Source organism: Dipodomys spectabilis, unplaced genomic scaffold, assembly GCF_019054845.1.
Source record: "Dipodomys spectabilis isolate Male_0828 unplaced genomic scaffold, ASM1905484v1 ptg000227l, whole genome shotgun sequence".
In the NCBI taxonomy this organism is placed as follows: Eukaryota; Metazoa; Chordata; class Mammalia; order Rodentia; family Heteromyidae; genus Dipodomys; species Dipodomys spectabilis.
Window position 1 is genome coordinate 5,189,654 of NW_024870904.1, and position 27,421 is coordinate 5,217,074.

The 27,421-nt window shown below is 39.4% G+C and overlaps 1 protein-coding gene and 1 long non-coding RNA gene across 2 annotated transcripts in view; both read right to left on the reverse strand.

Annotated features, from left to right (window-relative positions):
* Positions 1 to 1,631, reverse strand: part of LOC122123251 — a 109,494-nt gene extending 107,863 nt beyond the window's left edge. The window contains exon 1 of the long non-coding RNA XR_006150362.1: positions 1,589 to 1,631. This is a non-coding gene — a long non-coding RNA (uncharacterized LOC122123251). The remainder of the gene's footprint in view (positions 1 to 1,588) is intronic.
* Positions 1 to 27,421, reverse strand: part of LOC122123338 (zinc finger protein 157-like) — a 537,300-nt gene that overhangs the window by 283,697 nt on the left and 226,182 nt on the right. The gene's annotated exons all lie outside the window — the stretch shown is intronic.

The window sequence follows — 27,421 nt, forward strand, 5'->3', positions numbered from 1 at the left end:
CTCATTCATTTACATATTTAAACATCATGGAAAGCATATATGATGTAACTCAGTAGTTTTCACCCAAAGTTACAGAGGAAACTATGTACAGAATATATTTCTTGTGTTATACTATTTCAATAATGGTTGTCCAATGGTACATTTCACTGTATCCATTGCAAACATATGCAATGATTTGCAATTTGCCATTTAACATGCTTTGGCCAAAGGAACATGAGTAAAGATGAGGTAAACCCAGGTTTGAGAAGTCCCTAATGTTCATTTTCCTAAACAGTCATGGGAAGATCCTTGGTCATCCTAAAGATACCACATAAAATACTCCATATAGGAGTGACACACCTGAAGATAACCATCACCTACAAAGCATAGAACCTTGAGTAAGACATATTACCTCAAGTTTTCTTCTGTGATTTTTCATTTAAGGCCAAATGTCCCCGACCAACACTTTCTGAACTACGAGGCACAGCCAACACATTAGAGCTAGCATTAACAAATCCATAGATGGGACATTTAAGATAAGTTTCAATGAATACATACTAAAAATTATAGTGGTAACCCAGGCTGAATAAATTAGCAAGAAGAGGATTAGGGATTACTACATGAATAGATATTTTCAGTCATAACAATTACCCCACCTTCCCAAACCACAGCCTCAGGTACCCTCTGATAACTAGCCTCTGGGTTATTCCTCAAGCCAGCTCATCACGACTCCTAGAAATTAGCTTAAATCTTGCAACAACACAAAGTGAGAGTGGTGTAGGAAAGAGTACCACGTGAATCTGGTGCTTAGGGAAGTAGCAACAATTTTTGCATAAGGCAAGGGAAGCTAGCAGCATCTTCCCCTGCCTGTGCTTTTCTGCTTCTTCCCTTTTGGGCTTCTCAGAAAAGGTCTGTCCATTTAGGATGGAGATTCTTATTCACAGGGTGCTCTGCTTCAAACATTGCTAGGCTTCATTCCTAAAAATACAGGACCAGCACTCACTACTCCAATATCCCATATACAACTGTCTCTAGAAACAGGATGGTGAACAAACATCTGTGAACTCAAGCCAGGAGATTAAAACCTCAAGCCAAAAAGATTAAAATATCTCTAGGAGAAACAACACAGAAGCCCTAAATACAACTTCCATGTAAGAGGACTCAAGGCAGGCACACACCTCACAATTTCACTGGAATTCTTCCTGTACTCCTCTTCCACCTGGGCAAAGCAAATAAAGTCACATGCATTAATAGAAGAATCCCTTGGTCTTGGAGTACAAATGCACAGCTCTTGGGCTCTCCTTGTCTGCAGAATCACCCAGCTTGCTCTCAGACATTTGGGAACCAGGTTCTTGCAGCTCAGGGCCCAGAAGCTAATGGCAGCACAAACTCCTGAACCTCAAGCAAATTATCAATCCCAGACTGGAGAAAAGCGTGGAGGGGAAAACGGGTGGTTTGGCTCAAGTATAAAGCTCTCCTCTTGAGCTGACGAGCTCAGGAACATTGCTTGCAGGCCCAGAGTTCAAGCCCCACCAATGACCAAAAAAAACAGAACCAGAAAAAGAAACCCGTGGAGGATAGACTCCAGCAGCAATCCCACAGTTCCTACCTAACATCAGTTCCAAAGCTTGAGATTCCTTCAAGTTACAGCTCCCAAGCTCCACTGCGCAGAGCTGGGCGCCTGCCTCCTGGCTCCCACCTATGGAAGGCCAAACTTTACTTCAGGGCACTTCCAGCAGCAAGCAAAGGGAAAGAATGCAGAAGGGTCCGACTTAATATGCCCAAGGGGGGCGGGGAGACGCATGCCCAAAAAGATCTCTGTGCCACTTCCGCCCTCCAAAAACAAAAACAACTCAGGACTTTCAAACCAAAAGCCCTCCAAGGAGACTACAATTCCCATGATGCTCGGCGCCACCTTGCTTCACCTCTGGTCAGAAGAGTGCTTGGATGCATTGGGACTTTTCTCTCCCTGCTGTGGGAGCTAAGCTGAGTTTCTTCTTCAAAACCACTGTTTCCTTTGTAAAATATTGTAAGACCAACCAGAAAATGGATATATATGGGGAGAATTGGATGCATTGACTTTTTGGTACTTAGTTCTAATAATGAAATTGAGGTTATGAGACTGTTTCTCATACCTTTCTTTTTGTTCTATGCCTGTGTTCTGCTGAGTGTAAATTACATCTCTGTTTTGCTTTACATTGTTTAATACCTCCCCTCTCATCTTACAAACATACTCATAGACACTGAACTTATAACGGGTCATTTTCCATTAGTGTAATTTTACACACTGGCATAGAATAAGAAGATGGTTATGTGGATATGCATCATAATCCTTGTGTTGATTTAAATTTTGCAAAATCAAACAATTACTTTTTCCAGAAAATCCCCAATCTATCTATTAAATGAAAATGAGTTTTTGGCCGTTTCTGAATTTTGCTTTTCATTTAAGGGTTTTATGTTTTTTTGTCTTTTTGCTGTTGGTCCTGAGGCTTCAACTCAGAGCTTGGTCACTGTCTGTGAGCATTTGTTGTGCTCTACTTGGATTTCCTTTAATAATTTCTTCAGGTAACTAGTGAAAAGTTTCCTCACAGGGATTCTTAAGAGCATGGCACATTTCCCTGATTTTCCTACAAAGAGAGTGGTTTGGGGGTCAGAATGAATGCAGGTGAGTAGAAGAGTGAAGTTTAGGCTAGGCTATGTTGATGTGAATCTTAATCATTTACAAACCAGTCTGCTTCTGTCTTCTCATTTTGCATGTGAAAATCTCTTTAGAATTCTTACCTCTTCTCTGATCCTAAAACTTCCTCTCAGTAGCTTTAGGCTACATATCTAGGGGACCTCTGACTTGTCTCCTCAGACCTTATCCATTAAGCTGTGGAATAAATCTTTGCCTTCTGCCACAGTCGTACAGAGCACAAGTAAGACTTCTGTGGGCCAACGGGATAATAATTAAGGAGACAGAGAGATGGCTGATGGCACAATTCTGCTATATTTCTCAAATGCTTGTGTAATATTGGTCTACGCCCACTGTGCCAAAAAGTGCAAACAGCACACACCTTTCCTCATTCTACTTCAATCTATCTTTTCCACCAAAGCCTCCCTTCACTTAAAGCCCCAAGCCAAACAGCTAGAACACACACTTCCTCAAACCAAGAAAGGGCAAGGACTTGCAACCCTGAGGGTGGGAGTCAAAGGCCCTGAAGCCTTTGTTCACAGTTTGCCTGCTCCTGGCAGGCACCCCAGGGTCTGCAACAGTCTCCCTCTCTCATATTCAGAGATCCTATACTTGTCTCTTAAATATTTATTGTGATTTTTGGTGATCCTTTACATACAATATAATTGAGATGGTTTGGATTGGAAAGTTTCATGCCTGGTTTTAGGTCTCCAGTGTATAGGTTTTCTATATCTCCTTTTTGGACCTGAATTATTCCTCATGAAAATGGAAATCAAAGGGCATATTTGGATTTATAGACTTCAACTTAAAAGCACCTCTAATAATATAAAGAAAAATTAATTTCATTCAAAAAAAGTAAATTCCTGAGAGGCAAGGAGAAAAGGATCAGAAAGAATTGGAGTACTTCCAAGACTACATGTGAAGTGTAGTTTTCATTGTTCAAGCCTGTATTTCTGATGCATTTACTTATATTTTTATCCTTTTTTTTTTTTTGGTCGTTCATGGCACTTGTACTCTGAACCTGGGAACCATCTCTGAGCTCAAGTACTCTACCATGTGAGCCACAACACACTTCTGGATTTCTAGTGGTCACTGGAGATAAGTGTCTCACACATGTTGGTGGCCAGGCTGACTTTGAACTGGGATCCTCAGGTTTCAGCCTATTGAACAGCAAGGATTACAGACATGAGGAACCAGCACCCAACTTGCATTTCTTGTGTTTTATGTCCCAACTCTGGGGCTTGAACTCAGTGCATGGACACTGTCACTGAACTTCTTTTGCTCAAGACTAGCATCCTACTACTTGAGCCACAATTCCACATTTTGCATTCCTGTGTATGAGGTAGTGAGGACTTGAACCAGGGCTTCATGCATGCTAGGTAAGCATACTACCACTGCTTGGGCCAGCCACAACACCAGCAGTGCTCCAGAAAAACAAGGGGATGATAATGGAAGAGACAGAGACCAGGCCAGTGATGAATCTCTCTTTATTTCTGCAATATCCTTAGCTATAGACACTTTCTATATCTGTCCAGTTCTTGCATCACATTGTTCTAGGACTCAATGTGGCAACAACTGCAGATCATATGCATCCTTTCTCATTCTAGTTCAACCTTTGTCCACCAAACTCCTACAGGTAAGGCCCCAGGCCCAGAAGCTAAAAGGAACACTCCCTCCTATGAAAATGGCAAGTACTTACAGCCCTGAAGTTTGCAGTCCATGGTTGTGGAGCTTTTGCTCACACCTTGACAGTCCTTGCACCTCTGAGTCTGCAACAAATCCTCCTTTTTATTTTGTAAATTGAGCAAGTGTCTGTCAGCTTGAGCCTAGAAAATGCAGCAGATCATACATCTCAATAAGAATGGAAGAAAAAGGAATACGAAAACAAGAAACAGGAAAATGCCTAAGAAATGGAAAAAGGAGTGCTATTTCCCAGGTTGAATCCCTGCAGATAATGGAGAACTGATGCAGCTAAGTCTGCAGGGTGTGCTACCTATAGGGTGGAGTGACCAATATCAGATTTCTGACCCTGTAGCTGCCTAATGTCTAACCTTAATTTATCAAAGGAGGGCTGGAAAGGTGGCTTAGTGTGGCTCAGTGGTAGAACCCTTGCCTTGCATGCATGAGGTCCTGAGTTCGATTCCTCAGCACCACATAAGCAAAAAGAAAAAAGCAAGAATGGCACTGTCGCTCAAGTGGTAGCCCGCTAGCCTTGCAGCACCCAGGCCCAGAGTTCAGACCCTATGACCAGATCCTCCCCCGAAAACATTATCAAAGGTCCAGATTCCTCAAATATGTCACTGGATATTGGCCCATATCATATTGAGGGATAACACAGGCGTACTAACCATTAGCATGTCACATCATTTTTAACCGGGTCTTTAGCACATCTACTTGATTATCAATATAAATCATTGTTGTTTCCAAATCATAAAACATATCACAATCTGATCCAAGCCCACCTGCATCCCAGGGCACCAGAAACATACCAAGCCAAACTATTAACATATTGTGCTGTATATATGGTTTGGATAAGGTTCACAGCAGAAGCAGTAGCACTAGCAAGAACATTTAGGGTAGCAAAAATGCTGGCAACCAATATTCCAAAAAATCTGCATCAATGGCTAAGAGCCTATAAACCTCAATAGCAAACAGAGACCCAAACCTATTATACCATAATGTTTATATCAACTGAACAGGCAACATAAGTTAAGGTGATTGCATAGTAATCTCAGAGTATTTATGCAGTTAGTGAGAACACAATTGTTCCTGCTAGAGGCATCAAAAACTACCCCACCCTTGAAAACCATACCTAGCTCTACTAACAGCATGTATGGATACATAACACAACCTTGCACAGTAAATGATACAAAGCCATGAAACAGGACACGTCTCTGATACAGAGGTATGGGATGGAGAGAGGCATTAGTCCAAAGGCCTCAGCAGCAGCCAGTTGCAGATGTTAGGGTGAGCCTTACGAAACAGGCTGACAAACATGGGGGCCAACAAGGTACCACTGATCACGTCACTCCTTGAGCCCAGTTATGGAGTGCATACTGGGAGACTTCTACCAGTACAACAGTAGACAAGATGTGAAATCCACAGGCTCTCCATAATCCACATGCCCTACATGGGGGTGGATCATCAAAACCACAGGAATCTCCGGGCATAGTGTAACCCATGAGGGGTGCACCACATCTCCTGCCAAAGGAATTCTAGAAGTGTTATGCATGAGCTCCATGTTTTCCATTCGTTCACCTTTTTCTCCAGAGACCTCAGAACCATACTCTATCCCTGAATACCATACTATACTTGTACCTTCTACCTCAGCATCTGGAACAGTCAATCATTGAGATGAATGAAGGAAGAGGATATAACATTTGTATAACAAATAATGAGACTTACTCTGTGAACATTGAACAATTCAAAAATAATGTAGGAAATAAATTCTATTTCTACTAGTACAATGAACATAATACTTAGAAATGAATGTTTGAAAAATGTACCATTGAACAATGAAAACTATGTAACACAGCTAGTCTAGGAAGCACCCATTTATACCTGATCCTTATCTCCTTGCCTCTCAGAAACTTACTTTTAACTTTTACAGAAAGAAAGTATTACTTTTCCTTCATAATTTATAGTTGCTCCAAAGTTGATGTCTATATAGCCAAATGTGCCTCAGGATCACCATATTCATGAGGAATAGCTCAGATCCACTAAAAGAGGCATGGAGAACCCATGCACGGGAGGACTGAATATCAGGCATGAATATTTCCTACACAATCCTTCCCAATCATGATGTGGGGAAAGGATCATCAACAATCACAACAAATACTTAAGAGAAAAGCTTGGGATGTCTGATATGAGGGAGGGACGCAAAAGGTTTATTTCACAGTGTAATGGATACAGTTGGGAAAACAAGTCTGAGGACCCCTAGCTGGCAGAAACTTCTAGGATCAGAGAACAGTTAGAAAATCAAAACAACAGGATATGCAAAACAGAAAAGTAAAAACAGACTGGTTTGGATCAAGTTATCAAGCTTCACATGAACATAGACCTACCCTGAACTCTATCTCCACCCACATTCACCCTGATCACCCTAGACAACCATTTTTGAAAGAGTCTTGGAAGAGGAGTACCATTTTCTAAGAAACCCCTGGGAGGAAACTTTTCATTAGTTTCCTGAAGCAATTAATAAAAGAAGGGCAAGTGGAGCACAGCAAATGCTCAGAGACAGTGCCCATGCCCTGAGTTCAAGCCACAGGACCAACAACAAAAGGAGGGAAAAAATTATTAAAGGAAAGGCAAATTTCATATGCAAATAACCAAAAACTCCTTAAAATTTCATAGAGGGAATTTGGGAGTTATTGGAAAAATAATGGGTAGAGTTTGACCAATCTATTTAATTCTAAGATTATAAAGAGTGTCTAACTTAAAATTCTGCTATTTTATTCATATATATATATATATATATATATATATATATATATATATATATTAGAGAAGTAGAAAATGATCCCAGAATCAATCAGCTAAGTGTATGTAAATACCTGATCTTGTGGCTTGAACTCTGGGCCTGAGCAGTATCCGTGAGCTGTTCTGCTGAAGTTGAGCTGTACACCACCTGAACCACAAGGCCACTTTAGTATTTTTGGTGGTTAATTGGAGAGAAAGCTCATGAATGTTCTTGCCCGAGTTGGCTTTGGACCAGCATCCTCAGATCTCAGCATCCTTAGTACATAGGATTACAGGCATGAGCTACTGGCACCCAGCTGCAAGTACCTTTTTATTGTGAGAGGGGAGATATTCAAATTTTTAAGGCAAAACAGTGACCTAATTTATATTCAGAGGAAAATACTTTTGAACAAAAACAAAATCAATAACCATGGAGTCTCATAACCTCAATTACATTAATAAAACTAAGAATTAAAAAGCCAAATTATCTAAGGATCCTAATACATTTCTTTGTTTTGGTTGATCTCACAATGATTCAGGAGGTAAACTGATTTTTCAAGAAGAAACTCACCTTAGTTCCCGCAGTTGGGAGAGAAAGGTCCCCATGCATCCATGCACACTTAGGACAAAGTGTCTGGTGCCAGTCCAAACTCTGTAACAAGCCTACTTCCTCTAGTTGAATGCATCATGTTATGGGAATTGTAGTTTCTATTGAGGTACAGATCCTTTGAAAGAGTGGAGGGGGGCCGGGGTAAGGCGCTTGAACCTACTTGGCCACTGTTGGTGCTTTTAGTTTGTAAATTCAAGTTTCTTTCCTTTTGCATTGCTGCTGGAAGTGCTCTGAAGTACAGCTTTGCATTCCATAGTCAGAGCCAAAAGGAAGAAGCCCAGTGTCTCTTCTTCAGAGGAACTTGGGAGCTGTAACTTGAAGCAATCTGAGTTGCCAGCCAAAGTCTGCCCTTCCCATCTTACCCCAGTCTGAGGTTGATGATATTTTATGGCCTAATGCAATTGTGCTGCCATTAGCACTTGTTCCTGCAGGTGCAAGAAACTGGCTGAGAATCCTCTGGCTCTCTAGACAAGGGGAGTCTATAGACTGAACCTAGAGATTCTGGTACTCACCCATGTGGCTTTATAAACTTGGTTTTTGTGATTTGAAGCCAATGAATGGTAAACATTCCTTGAATATGTCTTATATAAACATAGTGATCTTCTTTTCACCCTCTGCACTTCCTATGGTGTTTGAAACTTTCAAAATGCACCTGGCACAGATATACTCCAATTATTGTGTCTGTTCTTGACAAATTACAATTTCTCCATTAATATAATTAGTCTATTTTACATCACTTAAAATGAGAGAGACTGGCTGGGCAGGTGGTTCAGTGGTAGAGTGCTTGCTTTGCATGAATGAGACCCTGAGTTTGATTCCTCAGAACCACATAAGCAGGAACAGCTGGCAGTGCACTGTGGCTCAAGTAGTAGAGTGCTAGCTTTGAGTTTAGGAGCTGAGGAACAGTTCCCAGGCTCAGAGTTCAGGCCCCACAACCAACAAAAAAGGAGAGAGAGAGAGAGAGAGACTTCTTATCTATGTATTCCAATTTAATTGTTAAAATATAATTTGAATACAATACAATGACCTTGATATGTGTGCACTTGTCCTGATACTTGAACTCAAGGTCTGGAAAATGACCATGAAATTATTTGGTTCAATGATAATATTGTACCACTTAAGCCACACCTCCCCTTCCAGCTACTTTGGCTATTTTATTGGAGATTAGTCTCTCAGACATTGTTTTACCAATGGCTTCATTTTGTGATCCATGTAGAGATCCATCATGTGCATCCCAGGGTACTACAAGCAGGCACAGGAGAAAGATTATTATAAGGTTTAGTAGAAGGACCATATTTCCTAGGAGAGGGAGCACATGCATGTGTCTGTCTTCAGGTAGCAACAGGAGCTGGGGGCAGGAAGTTAGGCAGGTACATGCTCAGGTAGGTGTGGGTAGAAGGAGGGAGTGGTCAGCAGTATGGAGGGAACTCTAGGTGTGGGAAGAGCTCAAGTCTTGGTGGAGCTGAGGAGCAAAGGTGGGGATAATATTAACTTTCCTCAGATCTCAGCCTTCTGAGAAGCTCAGATTACAGCCATTAGACATGAGAGCCTAGTTACAATGTCCTCTTTTAAATTCAGATTATATTCTATAGGATGAAATAGAAATAAGATGAAATAGAAAACTTGACAATTTTAAGGCAGATTGTTCAGTCACTAATGTGGATGAGGACAGTCCAAATCCCAAAACACACAGAAAATATCCCACTTTGAAATTTGTAACACTCCTCATCTTAAGTATTGTGAATATCAACACTTAGGCTATAATAAATTCACTTTACATTTTTCTCTTCTTTTTTGGGGTCTAGTCATGGGGCCTGAACTCTGGGCCTGGGTGCTGTCCCTCAGTTCTTCAGCTCAAGGCTAGCCCTCTACTACTTGAGACACAGTACCACTTCCGGCTTTTTCTTTTTGCTTATGATGGTGCTGAGGTATCCAACCCAGGGCCTCAGGCATAGCGCTTTACAACTAAGCCACCTTCCCAGCTCCACTTTAATTTTTCAAAGACAGAAAATATTCTTATGATGTAGAAAAACCCAGTACTAATGTGCAAACACTGCTTTTAAAAGATTCATATTGTGTTTCCTATCAAAAACAACCTCACTGAAGTAAACAGAATAAATTTTCGCTTTTTGTAAATGTCACTGCAAAGTTCATGTATTTTATATTAACAATTACTATTCTGGGTAAATGGGAAAAATAAACTGAACGCTGGATAATAGAATTTCCTGTGTCATCAACCAACAAGTATAAGCAAAAGCACATACCTAAATAAGTTGTGGTTTTTTTGCATTTTATGGATCTACATTTTGGGGTGTATTTTCTGTTAATAGTGTTTAGTAACACATAAGGCTTTAGTCTTCTGTGGATTTGTCATTACTGGATACTTTAATGTTCTACTTGATTCAGGAATGTTTCTTCTCCCAAAAGAAGGCTTTATGCTTTTCCAACCCACCTATCATGGTCTGACCAGGAACTTCTAGGGTACAATCACACAGGTTCTTTTCTGACTCTCTCATTTGTCTTCTCTCCTAGCCATGGTTCCAGAATCTTTATTCATTGTCAACAGCAAGAAAGAATGGAAGGATCTCTGATGAGATTCTTTTATTTCTCACTGTTTGACATTCCATTTTATGAACCTAAGGGTGTCCAAGATTGAAGAACAGAAAAAAAAGATTCAGCTTCAGAAACATGTTTCTAAAAAAGCTAAAGATGGCTTGGAGATTTAGCAGATTATCAAAACTTGCCTTCTAAGTTAAGTGCAGGTTTGCTTTAGTTTGTTTCTCATTTTTGAATGTCAGGACAAAGTCGTTCCACTTGTTATGTGATTCAATGACACCTAGGAGGTAACTTCTCATGGAAGTAAAGGTTGGCTAGAAACTGGTCAGACATCACATCCTCATACACAACATTAGACTATCCTAATGAAATTTTACTGGATTTGCTGAAATACTGTGTTCAAACATAACTTTGATTGCTGTACAGGCCTGAGTGTGTTATAAGTACTTCAATTGTCCCTGTAAATACTCTTGGACTGCTTTGTGGTATTTGTCTTTCTTGAAACTTAGGCTGTATTTTTGATGGTATTTATAGAAATCTCTGTTTTTCTCTAAGGTACGTACAAGTGTAGAAGTGCTGGACCATATTTCTATGTAATTGTATATTTAGTTCTTTTTAGGACTCTTTGTGCCATCTTTGATACTTTTACATACCTGAGAGAAATGCATCAAGGTTCACATTGTTGTCACAACTTTCCTAGCTTTTGTTGGAGTTTGGAAGGATTTTTGGGGTTTGGTTGAAAACTACGGCCATACTAACATGTGTAAAATAGTTATTTTATTGTAATTTTGATTTGGATTATTCTCATGACAATTGATACTACTTTTATATTTTAATCAGCTATTTGTGTATGTCCATTTTAGAAACGTCTCTTCAATCTTTTTCCTATTTTAAAATTAGATTTTGTTGTGTGGGGTTACTTGTAGGATTTTCTTTATATTTTCTAATTCAGATTTGTTAGGAATCTATTTAAAGACATATGCAAATATTTTCTCCTACCATGCTTTTGCTTCTTGGTTGATAGTTCTTTTCATTATACAAGATTTTGATTATGTGCACTTAATCTTGTTTGTTTGTTTTTTTGGTTTTGTATTTATTTTTTAATTTTTACTTATGATTTATTTTCTTGGCTTTGTTTTGTTTTCTTTTTTTGGTCAGTTCTGGGGCCTGAACTCTGGGCCTGGGTGCTATCCCTCAGCTATTCAGCTCAAGGCTAGCACTCTACCACTTAAGCCACAGCACCCACTTCCGACTTTTTCTACTTATGTGGTGCTGAGTAATGGAACCCAGGGCCACCATCCCAACCCTTATTCATTAATTCATTTATTGTCAGTCATGGGGCTTGAAATCTGGGTCTGAGCTTGTGCCTCAGCCCATCAGTTCAAGCCTAGCACTCTACCACATGGGCCACTGCACCACTTCTGGCTTTCTGGTGTTTCATTGGAGATAAGATTTCACAGGTTTTCCAGCCCAGGCTGGCTTTGAACCATGATCCTCAGATCTGGTTCTCCTGAGTAGTTAGGATTCTAGTTGTGAGCCACCAGAGCCTGGCATTTGTTTGTCTCTTTGTTGCATGAGTCACTTTTGGTGTCTTATTTAAGATTTACTGTCAAATCTAATGCCATAAGGCTTTCTTCCTCTCCTGTTTTCTCCTCCTCCTTTCCCTTTCCCTCTTTTTCCTTTCTCTCCGCTACTCTCTTGTCTCCTCTTCTTCCATCTTTTTCCTGACCTTTGGCTTCCCTTCTCTCCCTCCTCCACTCATTTTCTTTTCTCTTTATGTCTGAGATGAAGACTTGCCAGTTTTCACAACAATTAGGTTTCTAATTTAGAAACACATGTAATACACATACCTCAGACTCCACCATGGCTTTCTAGAGCTACTATTGGAGCTTGAACTGCAGGTCTCACAGACAGTCAGCTTCCTCACTCACTGTTGGCACTATCACTTGAGCCTTACCTCTAACCTGTTCATTAGCTGCTTAATTTGAGTTGTCTATCTAGGCTGACTTCCAGACCTCAGTTTCCTCCTTAATAGTTAGGGTAAAATGACAGTCTTGAGCCAGAAGTGCTTGTCTTGTTTTTTTATTACCTCAACATTTAACATTAACACTTAATTGGATACCACAATGAAAGGATTATTGTTACTGGTTTATGTAGAGTTAATATTCAACCTAAACTGAAATAGTTTATCTTGCAAATTGAGTGCTGTGTTAGATTTCTAAAAATTGCAACTGTTCTTCTAACTGTGGTAGATTTTCATCACCAAGCAAATCGTTTATGCTGCAGGTATTGTTTTATTATTAATGTAATTTAATATTATTATGGAGATGATGCATACAGAAATTAATAAATTCTTTTCATACAGTATCTTCCATTCCTTCACTCTCTCCCAATCCCTCCCTCCTGTCTCTACTCCTGAGTTGTATACTATATTCTCATCACCCTATTTCCCTCAAATTCTATGGCTCTACCACACCCTCCAGAAGATATTCAAGTGAATACACCATACATAATTCAAAGCACTTTTTATGATTTTACAACTGACCTAAGACAGTTGCTCCCTTTAATATTCTATACATTATAGTAATAGCATACATTTGATACAGATCTATTCTAGTTTCCATCTGTTTTACTGCTAGCTTATGAGAAATATATTATTGAATTTTATTGTGTTTATAACAGATTCCTTTCTCATACTGATTTCTCGACAATTTGTCTTCAGATCTATTCTCAGTGTGTCTGTCTTGGTAAATATAACACCATTGTGCTTTATAAAGAGCATTTAGGTAAAGATAATGCCTTCCACATCTTGTCTGTTTGTTTAGTCATTAAGAGGAGTATTAGAGGCCGGGCACCAATGGCTACCACCTGTAATCCTAGTTACTCAGGAGGCTGAGATATGAGGATCACACTTCAAAGCCAGCATGGGCAGGAAGTCCATGAGACACTTGTTTCCAATAAAGCACTAGAAAACCGGAGGTGTCGCTGTGTCTTAGGGGGTAGATCACTCGCCTTGATCTCAAGAGCTGAGGGATAGTACCCAAGCCCCAAGTTCAAGCCCCACGGCCGACAAAATAAAAGTGGAGTACCAGTTCTCCAATCATAATGATAGATTAAAGAAATCATCATTCTTTGGCCTTTTAACCATGTCTTTGTAGACTTTACTTTTCAGCATAAAATTTTTATTATACAGATTTATGATATACCTGTTATTACCAATGCTCTGTATCTGTGGTAACACAGTTTGTGCTGATGTTTATTTCCTCTCATATTATCAGTATTTGTATTTTTCATTATTGATTTTTGCTTAGGGTATCCTTATATTGATTCATTTTGATTTCTTGATAATTAATGTATATCTCTTGAATAGCTTATTGAGATTTATGAGTGTATTTTCTTCTGTTCAAATCAGACAGAACCTGATATATTTACTATTTTTACATTACAATATAAACATGGTTTCATTTTAGTAATTACTTTGCTATTTTTTTGTTTGTCTCATCTGATACTTCTTTCTCAGTTTGCTTTCATGTAACCTGCACACAGCCTACGATACAGTGCAAATCACCTGTTATATAATCTCCAGGCAATCTTCTATACACTGTAAATCACTTCTGATACCTACTACAATTTAAATCCTACTACATAGTTGTTATACTGCATTGTTATTAGGATAATGCCAGTTTTTTCAAAGACTTCATGTTTACTATAGGTGGCATATTTTTCAAGTATTTTGGTTCTATGGTTTGTTGAATCTGTGAAACAAACAAATAGGTAAGGCCTAATAAACTCCTATGAAAATGCTAGTACAGGGGCTGCAAGGTGGCTCAGTGGTACATTGCTTGCCTTGCATACATGAAGCACTGAGTTCCATTCCTCAGCAACACTTCAGCAGAAAATGCATTGTGACTTATCACCAATTAAATGGCAGAAAGCTAGAAGTGACATTCTGGCTGGAAGTGGTAGCATGCTAGCATTTAGTGAAAAGCTTAGGGAATATGCCAGGCCCTCCCTGAGTTCAAACCCCACAGCCAACAATTAAAAGGAAAAAGAAACAATCCCAAACAAATAAAAACCTCATTACTTACTCATGGCCTTTGTTCCTCTTTTTCTTTCTATGTGTAACTGAATACTTCATGTCATTCCATTTTCAACTTTCTTTCACATTGGAGGTTGAACCTTGGGACTTGCACATGGAAGGTGGATGCTACATACCAACCTATTGTTTCTTCTTTTAACATAATAAAAGTCTGCTTATAGGACAGGGAAGTTGGCTAAGTGGTACAGTGCTTGCATCGCAGGAATGAGGAGCTGGGTTCTATTCCTTAGGTCCACATACACAGAAAAAGCCAGAAGTGGTGCTGTGGCTCAAGTGGTAGAGTGCTACCCTTAAGCAAAAGCAACTCAGGGACTGCACCTGAACCCTGAGATCAAGCCCAAAGACCTGCAAAACAAAAAGTCTGCACATATAAATTAGTCAATGCTTCCTTTGCAATCTAAAAGATATTATTTCCAATCACTTTAGATCACTTTCAACAGTATTGTCTTCCTTTCCAGTGAGTGCAGGGACCACACACAGAACAGACCTTATGCCTCTGCTGTCACTTATAAACTAGCTGTTATACAACAGTAAGAATCAAAAGATACATTTCTGCCCTTATTATTTTGAACATAATGGAATTTGTAAGGTTAGGTAAAAATTAGTGAAGGAAACCCTTCCTTTTCACTTATTTTTGTGATTCTCATGGATATATCTTGTTGTACACTCAAGTCCCACACTTGTCATTTGAGTTCTCTCTAAACTACTTTTCAAATTGTTTTCTTCTTAGGACATACACATACACACACATGCTCAAGAATTTTTACTAGGTCATCTAACAATTGTTTTATTACCAATTCTTCTTATCCACAAGCAATTGTATCATCTACCTAGGACAAGACTATTACATTAGGCCACTGACCTCTCTTACAGGTCTCTGTGTCAACAGTCACCCTGCAGGAAACACCTGCACACCTTGGCCCATGGTGCAGGTGCCATGCTGTGTTGGTGGTGGACTGATAGGGAGCACATACCCTGCTCTGGGCAGCTCACTCCTGTCCCATGGTTTGCTGTTGCATAAAGATTTTGGCACTGTCCTCCTCTCCTCAGCTGGCTTCTTACCAAACTTTTCTTTTGTGTACCTTCCATTTTGAGTTCTGGCATAGACCATGAGCCCAACCAACTTTCACTACACCAGATGAAGTCTCCACTTCAAACTTTTGGTAACAAATATTTAAGTTAAAATATTCATATACAGTTTTGGCTGGTTTTGTTCAGACTCCATATACAAGTGAGGCAAAAGATGGTTGGCTGTGGATGCTCCAGGTAGTCATCTACTCAAAGTACTGAGACCTCTATAACAGGGACTTCATACAAGGGTGTAAGTGATCCAGAAAAATGAAAGACAATTTTCAAAGAACTTCTCAATTCATTGAGGGAACAGAAAAAATGTACACTTAATGTTAAGCTAATTATGAGAGGAAAAATGACCTAGAGCTGGACAAACATAAAGATATAAGTGCTCAAGGTAATGCAAGGGGGCCTTGGGTGGTCCCTGAGGGTCTAGTGAAAATCCTATGATAGCCTTGTTCAGTACCCCGTGTGTTCTGTATCCCAGCTTCTGTCCCTTCCAGTCACTCTGAGGTGCATCATTCCAGGTTAACCTGAGGAAGAAACAAGGGCTCTCCTAACATCTTGTTCTATCATTGGGATCAAGATTGATTGGGAATTGGAGATTCTTGGTTAAATACTTAGAACTCTGGAGAGCAGACTCTTCAGGGTCCTGACTTTGAATCATATTAACTGCCCCTGCTGATGATATCAGAATTTTCTCTAAAATAAATATGACTTTATTTGTATATTTTATCCAGTAACATTCACTGAATGGCTATTGAAAATAATCTAATTTAGAGCTGAAATCTTCATACAAAAGCAGAACTCTTCTAAAGCCTAATTTTGAAAAGGGCTACAGGATGAACCGTGTGGTAGGACCCTTGACATTCTGAAAACTTATGTAAGTTAACCCACTCTTCGTGATTGTGTCTAGGGTGAATATGTACCTAAGTCATGGTTTACCACTTCTCTTCTGAGGACATAGCTTTTAGAATGAGCTGAAACTAAATATCCTGTCATTCACCCCTGGGAGTGGCCTTGAAATAAAGTGCAATCAGAAAGGGAAAAACAACAAAAATGCTTAAACACATCTGAAGAGCTCAGATTGAAAAGAGGTTTTCTCCTACATCTATGTGCACACAGCACAAGATCACAGTCTTCTCATTCAAATATATTGGTATTCTGGGACCTTAAATCATCACTACTTGATACTTCTTTTCTTATGATACTGTTTCAAGTATACTGAAATATTTGGCCACATTTTATATGTTGAGATCTCTCTTTGAAGGTCTCATTCCCCACTTTACTGACGTGGACCATATTGTCCTGCATAGTATCTTGAACCTCTACAAGGACTTATGAACTAGTCAGAAACATAAAGGTATGTGCATGTGGATTCACTTGACAAAAGAAACCAAAATATTCGTACAATCTATCATTACCCTGGCTTATAAGACATTTCAATATCAACCTCAATTGAGGACAATGACTATACCCTATCAAGGACTTTAGGCTTAAACAAGAATGGTAACTTTTCTGCACAAGGGCCAAAAACCCATTTTCCAAAATATCTTCCCTGGCCTTGGAGTGCTTTCTACTCAGGGCCTGGGTACTGTCCCTGAGCTTTGGTAATAAAGGAACAAAAGTGTTGACAGTCTATCAACTTCATTCACAGCACAACTTGTGGGAAATTTGGTGATAATTGGCCATAACACTTTTACAGCTATTCCTACCTAGTTTGCCTTTCAATTGTGATCTTTAAACCTCATGCTCTTGAGCAAGTAAGAATCCTGATGTGAAGCAACAGTGCCCTGTTAGATCAGGAGATATTAATTACTTGATCCAAACAGGACTCATGGTGTCCACATAACAGGATATAAAATTCATAACATCATATAGCCATATGCAAAGGTCCTTTTGCAATCACTTGGTAAAGGACTTTTTACCTATCATTGGCTAAACCACACCCAAATTCTTCTACTAAATATTTGGAAGAATGTATTGGTTACACGTATCTTATTATTGGTCCTCAGGTTGAATTCAGGGGCAAAAATTTGTGAGGCTTCCTTTACCTTCTATGCCAGATGCCCTTTTGTATCACTGATTTTTCACATTAGGGTCTTGCATCTCTGCCTGGGCCTTTCAACACACTAATTTTATAATTACATATCACAAGTAGCAAAAAAGATAGGCACATATAACCAGAGCCATGCTTTTATTGGCTAAGATACCATTTTCATGGAGCTTTTGCATGGGATGGCCTACAAAGCTATCTAATTTCAGCTTCCTGAATAGTTAGGATTCCACACATGAGGGAGTGTAATTGCTCATTTTTAATTGCTGGTCTGAAATTAAAAGAGGAAAGGGTACTTTACCAAGTCAGTGAACATTAAGTCCCTTAAATTCTGAATTCAAGCAAAGTTTTGGCCAAATGATAATAACAAAAATAATTCAAAACATTAATAAAATATGTTATCATCAGGCATACTTTTAATGAATGTGGTATTTTGGTTCATAATTTGAGGTATATAACAGGCCTAGGTAGGACTCCAGTCTGTGAACCATCCCTTCTCAGAAAGCATACAGTTTGTAAACATGGGAGTTGAGAGATTTCCAAATGGATAGTGTGGGGGGGGGGGGGGGAGGGTACAAATATGAAGGCCAAGGGCACAGGTGCCTTCCAATGCCATTTTTTTTACTAGGCCTCTGTAGATAAGCAGAAGGGTTGGGCTTGGAAGGTCGCTCAGTGTTAGAGCACCTGCCAAGCATGCATGAGGTCCTGGGTTCGATTCCCCAGCACCACATAAGCAAAAAGAAAAAAAAAGCTGGAAGTGGCACTGTGGCTCAAGTGGTAGAGTGCAAGCCTTGAGCTGAAGAGCTGAGGGACAGCACCCAGGCCCAGAGTTCAGGCCACAAGACCAGACCTCTCACCCCAAAAAAGAAGAATGGTGAACAGTGTGATGGAAGGGGTTAAGCGAACAACTAGCTAAATCTTGCAATGTGAAGTCCACTGTCCTTATCTTGTAAATGGAATCATAGGCAGGATTTAAGGATTCCTTTTTTTATTATGAAAATACTGTAAAGAAGAGTTATTATTTTTAAACAATTGAAATAAATACTGAAATTCTTGAAGCCACAGGAAGCCTGAGCTGAAGCACTGAAGGAAACCTCCTGTTCACAGAGACAGATTTCATCAGAACAGCCCACAGGGCTCATGCTTTGATTCCTAGCTTTTATGGAGGCCAAGATGAGAGAATCTCCTTTGAAGCCAGCTCTGGCTGGCTTCAACTCAGTTCCTGAGTTCAAAACCTCATATTGGCACAAAAACATTCCTTCATGAATGTGTGAAAGTATTGCTCTTCATGTAACCAAACAGCTCTGGACATATCTAGAATGACTGGCTTATATAGGATCAGGAGCCTTGGTCTTGGTTTATTAATTAAGCACTTTCTGATGTAACAGAAATTTCTTCTAAATGCCTCCAGGATATCTTTAATTACATAAATATACAGTGGCATCTATCTTGGCTCTAGAAATTCTGTTAGGTCAACCTTTATGTTTCTGTAAAACAAGACATTATATTTGTTGGAAGCTACATTATGGTAGATGTAATAGCTATTACACAGCTAGCAGTCTGCAAGCAGCCTGTTGTAACAAAGACTTGCAGTCCAAAAATACACTTAGACAGCTTGGAAATAGGACAGAAGGTTGGGGGAGGAGAATAAAACAAGCAATGAGAAACCAATCAGCACCAAGAGAGTGCTGAATTGGGACACTATGATGACCAGAGACAAGCCAGGAGACAGCACACAGGACATGATTACAGAGATATGTGGCATGGCATCTGATGCCACTGCTGGGCCAGCCTAAGTAGGGCCTAAGCAGGAGGCAGGTCTACAGGAAATTCCCAGTCCCAGGCACTGGACTATCAGTTTGAGTAACGTATCAGCCAAATGCCCATGCCTGCTTGCAGGGATCCAGCCACACCTATCAGTTGGGTGGTAAGTGATGGATGGGGCATTTCTTTCCCCCTGCATGAAAACAAGATGCCAGACCCCACCATCCACCATCTGGCCAATAGGGCACCAGCCACACCTGACCTCCTTACTAAATATTACTGTATTATTAAATCAATTTATAAAATGTTACATCCTCTTTATCGTTTTGTAACATTCAAAAATTTGCTTTTTTAAAAGCCATTTTTCTTGAGGCCTACCTCTGAAAGAATAATTCTCACATTCACCAAAAATTAAACATTCTTCTTTTGAATAGTTCATTTCTTCCTTCTCCTCACTCCTTCGCTTCCTCTTTCCCTCTCTCACTTCCCTCCTTCCTTCCTTCCTTCCTCTCAGGGCCTAGAAGTGATGCTGTAGCTCAAATGGCAGATGATTTTATTATTTTGTTAACTTCAATTTTTGTGAGAGATTGATCAATATATTTGTGTGCTTGATTATTTCTCCTAATGTCATATCTACTTTGGCCTTCTATGAGATAACACAGATACGACACATCTTCCACACTGGTGTTTTATTATAGCTCACTCAGCAGAACAACTAAATGGGCTAAGAGTGAATCAATCACAAGTTGTTCATCAACAGTGATTAATTAAAGAAATGTGCAAGCACTGAAGACACTTTGGGGTTCTCCCCTAAGACAAAATGCAGAGATTCTAGTCTTTATTAATCTATCATATTTTTTAAATATATATTTTATTGTAAAGCTACTGTATCGATTGGTTATACCATTATATGAGTTAGGTCATTAATACATTTTCTATCGAGCATTGTTTCCCCTCCAAGAAAGACCTTATTATTGTTATTACTTTTTCTAGAAAAGTTTTCCATTTTTTCTACATATGCTTTTTCTCCTCTTTGTGTGTGAGGGTGTGTGTGTGTGTGTTTGTGTGTGTTTTGTGTGTTCTGTAATGAACCCTGAGCTGTGTCTTGTAGTTCGAGGACTCCACATCTGCAATATCATAAGGTCTCTATCCTGTATTGGTTCTGTATTGCAATTTCAATTTTCTTACAGATCAAAGACTTTCCCATTTGGTACAATCCTAAGTTATTTCATTTGTGTGAGTGAACTTACATGTGTTAAGCTGTGACCTCCAGGTCTTTCCACATTGGTCGCATTCATAAGGTTTCTCTCCTTGTGTTCTGTGATGGATGTTAAGTTGTGCCTTTCAGGTGAAAGAATTTCCATGCCTGCTACATATATAACATTTCTCTCTGGTGGGTTTTTTTCTGATGGACAGAAAGGTGTATGTTCTGGATGAAAGACTTTCCACATAGCTTACATTCATAAAATTTCTCTCCTGTGTGTGCTCTCTGGTGGATAGTAAGTTGGAGCTTCTGGCTGAAAATCTTTCTGCAAATACGACATTTGTAAGGTTTCTTTCCTGTGTGTTTTCTGATGGACAGTGAGGTTTGACTTCCAGGTGAAAGTCATTCCACACATGTTACATTCATAAGGTTTCTTTCCTGTGTGTATTATCTGATGGACATTGATGCTTGACTTCCAAGACAAGGACTTTCCACACATGTTACATTAATAAGGTCTCTCTAATGTGTGTGTTTTCTGGTGCACAATAAGGTTTCTTTTATGGGTGAAAGACTTTCAACACAAGTTAAATTCATAAGGTTTTTCTCTAGTATGTGTTCTCTGGTGGCGAGTAAGCATTGATTTCTGGGTGAAAGACTTTCCACACATCTTACATTCATAAGGTTTCTCTCCTGTGTGTGTTCTCTGGTGCAGAGGAAGATATTCCTTGCAGGAGAAAGACTTTCCACAAATGTTACATTCAAAAGGTTTCTCTTTTGTGTGTGTTCTCTGGTGGCGAGTAAGCTTTGATTTCTCAGTGAAAGACTTTCGACACATGTTACATTCATAAGGTTTCTCTCTAGTATGTGTTCTCTGGTGGCGAGTAAGCATTGATTTCTGGGTGAAAGACTTTCCACACATCTTACATTCATAAGGTTTCTCTCCTGTGTGTGTTCTCTGGTGCAGAATAAGATATTCCTTGCAGGAGAAAGACATTCCACAAATGTTACATTCAAAAGGTTTCTCTTTTGTGTGTGTTCTCTGGTGGCGAGTAAGCTTTGATTTCTCAGTGAAAGACTTTTGACACATGTCACATTCATAAGGTTTCTCTCTTGTGTGTGTTCTCTGGTGGCGAGTAAGCTTTGATTTCTGGGTGAAAGACTTTCCACACTTGTTACATTCATAAAGTTTCTCTCCTGTGTGTGTTCTCTGGTGGAGAGTAAGATATGCCTTCCAGGAGAAAGACTTTCCACAAATGTTACATTCAAAAGGTTTCTCTTTTGTGTGTATTCTCTGGTGGACAGTAAGGTGTGTCTTCCAGGTGAAAGACTTTCCACACATGTTACATTCATAAGGTTTCTCTCCTGTGTGTGTTCTCTGGTGTCTAGTAAGATATGCCTTGCATATGAAAGATTTTCCACAAATGTTACATTCAAAAGGTTTCTCTTTTGTGTGTGTTCTCTGGTGGACAGTAAGCTTTGATTTCTGGGTGAAAGACTTTTGACACATGTTACATTCATAAGGTTTCTCTCCTGTGTGTGTCCTCTGAGGGACAACTGGGTGTTTCTTCTCAGTGAAAGACTTTTCACACTGTTTTCGTTCGTCAACTACAGAAGACACATGAGGACTATATGCAGCACACATCTTACCAGGTTCACTGAAAACACCCATGCTCTGACAGCCAGTGACCTTTTCTATCCTCATCCCTAAGGAGTTCCCATTATTCTTAATCAGTTCTGACTTCTGTATGGAGCTCAAATGAAAACTTCTTATAAGTCTCACTTTTTCCTCCCCTGGGTTACAATTCATGACTGCTACTTCAGAGAGATATTTATTGTGACGTTCCTGGCAGGTGCTAATCACATCCTCCATTTCTGGGACATCTAAAGTGAATAATAGAAAAATAAACAAAAACATAAATGAGATCCATAAATTCCTTAATGTAAAGATATTTCCTCACATTCTGTTACAATATTTTCAAATATCAAAGCATTGCTTTATGCAGAATATATATATTTCTCTGCAATGTAGTAATTAAGAAAGTAGTACTGACATTTTACAATGGAAAATAATGTTTTTCTGTATTTCAGATTTTTATATTTTTCTTAAGGAAATATTTACTCAAATTATTCATCTCCATACTCTTAATGCTTCCATTCTGAATCTCCCTCTATGCCCAGCACCACAGATAAGAAATTGTCCTGATCCTATTTTCCTCCTACCTGCAAAATACTAGTTTAAAATAAAATGAGATCTCCTTACTATATTTCTTATTGTCTTTTTCTCTCTATGAATGACTTCTCTACTGCTGCGGACCGGGTTCTGTCGGGACGACGGAGGATACCTAGGGGAGGAACCTGGAATAGGATGGGGAGATGGCAAACAGACAACTCACACACATTAGGAGTGGATGCTGAGTGCTGAGTGCGATTTAATGCAGAGGATAACAAACTTTTATAACAGAAGTCTTCATAAGAAAGGGGCAAAAGGTTACACAATCTTGCTGCAAGGCTTCGTTCTTGGATGGTCACCAGCTGGTCGCCTGAAAGGGCAAAAGTTTACACAATCTTGCTGCAGGGCTTCATTCTTAGGTGGTCACCAGCTGGTGGCCTGAAAGGCACTTGTTTCCGGCTTATCTCTAAGAAATATAATGGGTTTCGACGTTTGTCACCAACTAACCATTACCTTATTTCTATAGAGGCCTTAATTATCCCATAAGATTTTTCCTGTTCCTTCTTTAATAGTAAGGTCACGGAGGCCTAGATCTAGCAAGTCTCAGTAAATGAGAGTACCAGGAAGTTCTTTCTCCTAAGTAGTTATCTCAGCAATTGCCATACATTCCTTCTGTTCTAGCCGCGCCTACAGCTTCTTGTAAATTTCTTACAATTCCTTCTGCTGGAGTGACTTTGTGAAACCCCCAATACTTTTATATTTGCTTATAACTTGTCTACTAGCCTTCATAAGAGGGGTTGCAGGGTAGCACTTAACTCTGGTGAGTTAGTCATATTTTTGAGACATTCATCAGATATTGGAGTCGTCAACACTCTTAAGAAAGAGCTTTGAATAAGGGAACATTGACAAAGAGTAAGCACAATGAGCAGCAGAAACAGTAAAAGATTAATAGGCACTCTTATACAGTGAGGAAAAGAAAGGCAGAAACACATCTTTCCCAGGGGCTTGCCAGCCTTTTTCCAGGAGTAGGCCTTTTAGAAGCCCTATTCTCCGAGGTAGACTTCAGTGAAGTCCCAAAACTTGGAGATAGGTTTCTGTAAAGCCCCATTCTCTGAGGTAGACTTCAGTGAAGTCCCAAAACTCAGAGATAGGTCTCTGAAGCCCGTATCTTGGTCTGATAGATGGTTTCCCATGCTAAGCAGACTCCACTGGAGTCGGCGTGGCACTCTACAGACAAAAAGAATTGCTAACATTAACTACACTGGAACATCAAATTCAGTTTGTCTCCACGAGAATTCTGGATTGACAATTCCTTGAGACAAAGGATCATCTAGTTCTCTGCCACATATGACTCCAGGGCACTAGGAATACCATTGCTCTGTACAGCTCAAGATAAACAGACCCACTGGGCTCTGGACCCAACATCACTATTCAAGATGCTTTAACTCACCTGTGAAATTCTCTTCTGAGCCTTCTCTCATCCATGGTTCTGCACCTTGCTCCAGCTTCACAATCAATATAGGTTTAGGAACACAGTGCCCTGTGAATAAGAAATAGTGGAGAACTATTGCTCTTGCTGGGTCATCATTAATGTAATGTTGCAGACATCCTGTTCACTGGGTTGCTCCTAAATCTGGTATCTCAATTGTTTTATTTTTGGAAAGGTAGGATCGGTTGTGGGGCCTGAACTCTGAGCCTGGGAGCTGTATCACAGCTCCTAAGCTCAAGGCTAGCACTCTACCACTTGAGCCACAACGCCAATTCGGGCTTTTTTTTCTGCTTTTTTTCATGCTGAGGAATCGAACACAGGGCCACAAGCATGCAAGGCAAGGGCTCTACCACTGAGCCACCTTCCCAACCCATGGTGTCTCAATTCTTAACATCTCCATGGTGTACTTTCCCTCAGCTTTGGGTTTATTTTGCCAATGTGTGGCTTGAACTCAGCACTTTTGCTCAAATCTAGCATTCTACTAGTTTGTGTCTTGGATACATTTCTAGTTTTTGAATGGTTAATTGGAGATAAGAGTCTCGTGTTCATTTTTCTACAGTTGCTTGCTTCAAACCAAAATCTTCAGATTTCAGCCTACAGAGTATCTAGGATTCCAAGCTTGAAGCAATGCAACCTATGTCAGGTTTGGCTTACAAATACACACTTTCACACTTTCACCTACTGATTTCCAGATCATACTGACAGTAGTAATGTATATTCTATCTAGACTGTAGATCCACCTATCATAATCACCCCAAGTCTGGGAAGTCAGTTTCCTGTTAGTGGATCATAGTTTAGAACTTTTGTCCAACTACTAATTTGCCTTCTTAACGAATGAGAATAAAATTAGCTCTTGAGTTACATATAATGAAGTTGAAGTTTCCCTTAGAAAGAAATGACACTTGCATTGGACTGGAATCTTTTTTTTTTTTTAACAAAATGTAATGGTCCAAAGGCTTACACTTGTAACACTACATTTAGGAGGTAAGATCAGAAGAGGCAGGCTTGAAACCAACCTGGGCACAGAAACACAGAATATACCCCAAAACAAAATCCAAAATGGAGTTGTGGCTCAAGCAGTAGTGTGAAAGGCAAACAACATCAAGCTCCCAGACCTGAATTTGCCTGGATTTTATACTAGCAGTTCTTTACCTGGGAATGGACTGGAATCTTGTACCTAAATAACATAGTCAAATGTCTACTAAAATAAAAGCACTTTCCAAATAAAAGTGACCTTTGCTCACCCAATGACATTAGGTGGTTATAAGTCTCCAGCATCACTTCTCTATGAAGGGTCCTCTGACCAGGATCCAGATCCTGCCACTCCTTCCAGGTGAAGTCCACAGCCACATCATCAAATGATATCAGCTTCTGTAATGGCACATTTCCATCAAGAAATTAGACCTGGGTCATGAGAATTCCAATCTGGAATTTCATTATGCTGCAAGTATGCTTTTGTCTTACATAAAATGATTGCAGCTGGCTATGTTATTTTTTCACAGGGAAAATTAAATAGCAAATTAGAAATATTTGACAATACGTAAACCTGGTCATTAAAATACACAGATTTGCAGGGCACTGGTAGCTTATGCCTGTACTCCTAGCTATTGAGGAGGCTGAGGTCTAAGGATCAAGGTTCAAGGCCAGCCCAGGCAGGAAAGTCCATGAGACACTTATCTCCAGTAAACCACCAGAAAACTGAAAGTAGCACTGTGACTCAAGTGGTAGTAGAGCACTCACCTTGACCTGAAGAGCCGAGGGACAATAACCAGGCCCAGAATTCAAGCCCCAAGACCAATAAAAAGTTACAGATTCCCTAATGAATGCAAATACATTTCTGCTGCTAGCAATAGAGACAAGATAAAAATTCTAAGGAGATAATAATGTGGCTGGATGACATTAAGTCTAAGGTGGTGTCTAAAAATTATATTATTATTTTTGATAAAATTTTAGTACATATAAGGGTAACAATGAATTAAACAAATATTTTCTCTGCATTTACATTTACTGCTTCACCATAAATTCTATTTGGACCTTCTATTAACAAGTACTCTCATAAGCAAGCAGAACACATTCAGGATATCACATGGTATACAGAACATAGAACATTACTAGATCAAAGAAAAGCAGTGTCCACATGAATGCTCAAAAAACAGTAACAGTACTCCAGAAAGTAGCTAATGATTTATTGGGCCCTTATAAGATTTGATTTAGTTCCCACATAAAAATATCCTAGGTTAACCATGTTTGGTTTAAATACTAAATATTGAAATGTGGTCATAGACATCCTGATATTTCCTTCCTATGTAAATAAGAACTGCTACCATGAAGTTTTGTAAACTTGCTCTACATTCTACAATACAAAATATAGGTGGGAGGGGAATAAAATGTTCCTTGAGAAGATTTTCATTTTAATAGGCCTTCATGGAAGGTGGAGGCAAATTGATAGAGACTCAAGGAACACTCATGATGACAAAAATGATAAATATGACCAAATGCTCAAATGTGTTAAATATTCCTGAGTCATTTCTCCAGTAGATCCCTAAAGATATATTTCCACTTTTATTAGTTAATAGTGAAATTCCTCAGAGATCAAAATCAATTCCTGAGCAAACTTCTGTGAGATTTTGCAACAAATGTTATTGCTAATAGAGAAATCCTCATCACTGTATTAATTTTTTTTTAATCAAAACTACCTATCTCATACTGGCAGTGAATGAAAATATTTAAAAGTAGTGGTATGGAAAAACCAAACTGAGTACCATGACAAATGAAGTTAGAGCAAAGATAACAGAATCAGGTGAAATCAAATTTTCTTGTAGTTTACAATTGGATGAAGCACGTCCTTTTCTGTATGGAACTCTGAAGTTGAGCTGAAGGGGGAAAAAGGTTTGAGAGGTTGGAATTCCAGCCTGACAGCATTAAGAGCACTGAGAGCTGGCTGCAGAAGGCTTAAAAGAGAATTCTGGAGATGGTTAAGAGACTGGAGTGCAGGCCTTTACCTTACTGTTGGAAAGATAGCATCTGAAACTGAGCTGCTGTTCACCTTGAAGGCTAGGTAAGGTGAACTTCATGTCTGCATTTTCTCTGGGCAAGAGTCTTCTGTCTCAGGAGAATAAGGAAACATGTTTGCCTCACAACCTGTTGTGGCTCAGATTGTAATATTAATATAGATACTTTGATTTTGCATGTTATCAATGGTAATCTTCCCTGTGTGAACTCAAGGAACTATGCTTGCTTGCTGGCAACCAGAGACCAAGTGCCAGAGAGGCTTCAGAACCCTGGTTTCCC